The sequence below is a fragment of the Montipora capricornis genome, chromosome 8 (genome assembly GCF_036669925.1).
Source record: "Montipora capricornis isolate CH-2021 chromosome 8, ASM3666992v2, whole genome shotgun sequence".
NCBI classification, from domain to species: domain Eukaryota; kingdom Metazoa; phylum Cnidaria; class Anthozoa; order Scleractinia; family Acroporidae; genus Montipora; species Montipora capricornis.
In genome coordinates, this window is record NC_090890.1 from 18,866,476 (window position 1) to 18,871,475 (window position 5,000).

Below are 5,000 nucleotides of genomic sequence, written 5' to 3' on the forward strand. Positions count from 1 at the left end.
CAGAGGTATCCACGAGGCCAGCTCGGTTAAGGAAACTGCCAGGATACTTAAAGGATTATGAACTCTGCTGATTATGAACTCTATTGACAGGGACGCTTTGAACTATGAGCATGTTATTCAGTTTAGTTTTAATTGAACTTGCCCTTATCAAGATCAGAACGTTCGGAAAGAGATATACGTGTAATGTTGCTGTTGTAAACTATGTCTAAATCCAAGGAAAAGAGGGGTTGTAGTGTTTGTTGGTCTACCTGTGGTAGACCACATGCATGATGGGATAGGTTTTGGAGTGTGTGTAAGAGAAATCAAAGTGTGTGAACGAAGTTGTTATTAAAAGCTGTTGAGATTCGACTTAAATGTGGTAAAAGTATTACACTTCACACATAACAGACTTTGTAAAATTCCATTCCATTGTTGACGAATGCAGCAAGCTACAAATTGGTTTTCCCGCCAGATTTCACGCAAGCACATGCAGGTCAGTGGGAGAAGAAGGAAGTTGAAATTTAACGACGAAACCCGAGACCATTTCGCTCACCAAGTCGTTTGATAGTAGACAGATTAATGATACGTATACTTTTCAACCAGGATTCGTTTTAAGCCCAAGGCAATATTCTCATATTTAAATTTGTGAGCGCATTTACATTTGCCTTTTTGTGGAATAAATTACAATTCTGAAAGCCATGGAACGGATAGCATATACCATTACATACTTTTAAAACCTCACCCCCACCCTGTGTTACATAGTCCTCTACTCAAGAGAAAAGACAAATCATGGGGTGAGGAGGCTTCTAGGCCCAATGTCGTTGTGAAGATTTATGAAGCTTTAATCCTTGCACGAGTTTCCATTTGCCTTGTTGATGTAATAAATTACAATTCTCAAAATTATGCAACGGTTAACATACATCAATATATACTTTGTCAACCTCATCCTCACCCTATGTTATGTAGTATTCTCTACTCAAGCGAAACGACAAAACATGAGAAAGGCCAACAACGTTGTGAAGATTTAAATCTTTGCACATGCTTCCATTTGTTTTTTGATGGAATAAACTGCTTGGCAATCCATGTTTGCGAACAAAGAGGAACAATTGTCGGTAAATTACACTGGGTTTGCAGTTTCTGGCATCCTATGAAGTACAACCTGTGTCTCTGGCTTGTGTCGCCAGATTATTTTTTTCCGGAAACACGATGATAACGTCATGGCGATGGTCGGAAAATTACGATCTCTTGGCTCTACTTCACCCTATGTTATCTACTGCTGACCTTTTGAATTGGACACTTTGCGAGGACAATGGCTTCGGGCCGCCATTTTAGCAGGTTAACTTACAAGTTCTATGGAGCCTGGTGGCTTCGCATTGCTACCTGGATATGCTTCAGTGGATTCATGGTTTAGAGAAATTCATGTTCCACGAGCCTGGCGTGTTTATTTAGCGACTGGATTCGATTTTCGCGAAAAAAAACCGTGCTTGTTTTGGGTCGATCGGAGTCCGGATGCTGGCTTCCGTCTCCTACTTTGTCACTATACTATGAAGGAAGGTGAACGGGGACCATTTTCCCCGAAACTTCGGTTACATATGAAAGACAACATCAGCTCACCACATGGTAAGTTTCATCGATTTTTATTTCCATTTTCTAGCAAATTTTCTGACTTAAACTTCGCCTCATATGTTTTCTATATTTACCTATGCACACACAGTGAGCCTGGGTTATCTGTGGTATGTCAAGCAAGAGCATAATCCAAAGGAAACACTCGCACTTTGCTTACCTTTGTCGAGAGTCTGAAGAGTCTCTGAATCCTTTTCGGGCTTTTACTTCGTGTAGAAGACACACATGACGTAAAACAATAGAACAAAAATCGTGAAACAATACGTAATCAGAATTCGAAATCCCTAAAGACCCGTAAAGCTTTTGTTACATCATGTGCGTCTTCAAACTGATCCAAGAGGGTTGGGATTTTGCTAGCAAACTCCCACAATTGTGGTATCAACAAAATCAATGCCTGCTTGTATTCATCTGTTTTGGCAATCAGCTTCATCTCAATCATCAGCTGCAGTTACAGAGGGAAAAAGTTAGTGTTAAAAAGTTCAAGTCTGTATATTAACCCCCCATACACTACTGTGCAACAGTACATTCACAAAATTAATAAAAGTACATAGCTGATTCTGTTGGCAGTATCATTATGTTGACTTCACTTGAATATGTGCTGTTCATGAAAAGTCCCAGCCAGGTTCTGCAGTCAAATAATTTATAATTTATTTTCTCCTTCTCAAGGCAAGAGGTACCTTTTTAATGTTCTGCATAATATATTTTTCACTGCCACTGTATAGTGGAAGACAGTTTGAACTTTCAATTCACACATGTAAAGAAGGTCCATAAGCCATGTGCTAAATTTATCAGTTTGTCATTTTATTCAGCTTTCCCTGGAAGCAAGTTTAAACCACAACAGTGGCCAACAATATTATTACCACAGTGCTGTGAACTTATAGAGACCAGGCCACCAGGAGTACTTCTTTTATGAAGCAGTGATCACGGATTTCAAAATCCCCTTTGAATTAAACTTTTAACCCCGAAGGGGTCTCCCTTTGACGAGTGAAATCTGTAAAGTCACAGTTTAGGAGGAAAAAGGTTAACATGTGACAGGGCAAGGACCTTTGCAACCCTGGCCAATATCATTGGGATGGGACTACTTCTTAATATATACAGCTGTCCACTTAAAGACCCTTGTTGGTGGACTTACTGCAGCATTGCAATGCATGATAAAATGAGCGCACTGTCGGCTTCCTCGGAGAGTACTCTCTAGAGAGTAAAGGAACTTCCGACCTTAAATAACGTGTAACTTTACCTTGTGTATAGTCCCATCCAAAATAAAGTAACTATCTTTAATCAGTGCAGTTGCCCAAACAAAGGCCAGCCAGACAAACGTTTGTAATAAGACAAATTTTCAGCTACTGTAGCCTATCAGAAGTCTAGACCAGAAAACTTCAAATTTTTATTGAGGCCACATGGTAACTTTAAAACATTGCCATCAACATTGATCATGTATTGGATTTGATATAATCACCTGAAAATGATTTTTGAAGCCTGGATATTGTTGGACTATCTTTTTTACTGTGCCCTCTATCCACTCTTTCCTTTTTTCAAAGGATGCCGTCATCAATGAATGCATGTTCTTGATGTTTGGTTTTGTCTTCTCCATTTCTTTCTGAAGGAGCTGAAGATGCAACTATTGCATAGAGTCACTCTCCAGCACCTCATCTTTTTTCTTTTTGGACTTTTCGACTGGCTTTCTATTGTAATATCGTTTTTTTAGCTGTACTAGGATTGAAGCCTGGTTTGGAGAAAAACATGGAAATAATATTGCCACTGGTTACTACACCTGAAAATTTTGCTTGCTGGTTTAACCCGCTTAAGGAGAGAAACTGCCAGTAGTCAAGCAATCCTGTGTTGAGCATATGATGTGCTCATTGCATATTGGATAAAAATCCTTATACTCAAAGGCCAAGAAATATATTCAGAAGGGGGTAGGGTGGGAAAGATGTTTGCAAATGGTCACACAGAGATTGTTTGTTCCAATCATAATAGAACTGACAGTATTGTTCGCTATGTATCTACACTAGTTTTCTCATGTTTCACAACTCTTTAATAAAGCTCCTATACTGATCAAATACACAACACATCAAAAGACTTACAAAGTGTACCAAGTGAACTAGAAGCTTACTCATTGCTTAAAGACATCCTTCCTTATTGGGGGGAGAGGATCTCCTAACTCAGGCACCATATGAACCATTTTCTGTGCGCAAATTTCAAACTCAGCATTGGTAGGCCTATCCCTACCAATGTGAGCCTGCAAAACAACCAGACTGTTTCTGATCATCTCATTGCCATCTGTTCTGCATTTGTTTAAAGTACTTGGAACCACCAGAGATAACTTGTGGTAGAGCCCACCAAGGTCACTGTCTACTTCAACAGGCTCATGCCCTTTCTAAAGGCTGGGTGTGGCAGACTTTTGGTTTACCTTAAAATGGAATCAGTATATAATTCTTATTAATGTTTCTTTTATTATTTTTCCTTTTTTTACTCCTTGTTTTGACAGCGTGATAGCTGTAAAGATGTCTTAATGGAAGCAGCATTTCTTTTAGTGGAGGGTAAGATCATTTACTGAATGACATACTTACAGACAGACGAGGCAGCTTATTCCTGATAGGCCCTGGAGATGACAGCTTTTTGGAAAAATCATAAAAATTACAGTTTTACCATTTTCAATTCAGTTGCATGTATATGTTATGGTTTTCAAATGAACTAAGTGGGGCAAGTTTCAACTAGCCTCAAGCAATCAATGTTTTAAGTTCACCCTTAAAGTTTACTACCAACACCACTACTACCACAGTACCCTCCTACATGTATAATAAAGTGTCATTACTATAATCACCGTTCATACACACTATATACATTTTTTCCCAGACTTATATTCTCTTACAAACTTTTACCACATCTGAAAAGCTTGTTTGCAGACTTCCAGACTCTGTAAAATATTTTATCAACATAAATTGGGTACTGTTCATGACAGAAAGGCACAGTGACTAACAGTGAGGAAGCACGTACAACACTCTACAAACGTGTGTTGTATCAAGACTTTGCAATAAACATAGTAGTTGTCTTGTACAGAGTATTATTGGTGGGTGTAGCAATGCTGCCCTTACCACAAGACAGAAATTCTCTACTGATGTTGTATTCACCTTTTGTGCCCCAACCTTGCCTCCTCAACTGGTGAGAATTTTGTTTATAATTCATAGATGCATACAAGATTGCATTACCTTACTGGCCCCAGTCTTGCGAGAACATGGTGTGGAACTTCCTGATACTTAACTGCCTGTCACAGAGCCTGGGCCAGGCTCTTTTTCAAAAACCTCATAATACTTCTTCCAAAATTTGAAGATACGTGTTTGACTCATATAAGACAAAACCTTACCTCAGAGGCGGAATCATCACTAGCATTTGCTAAG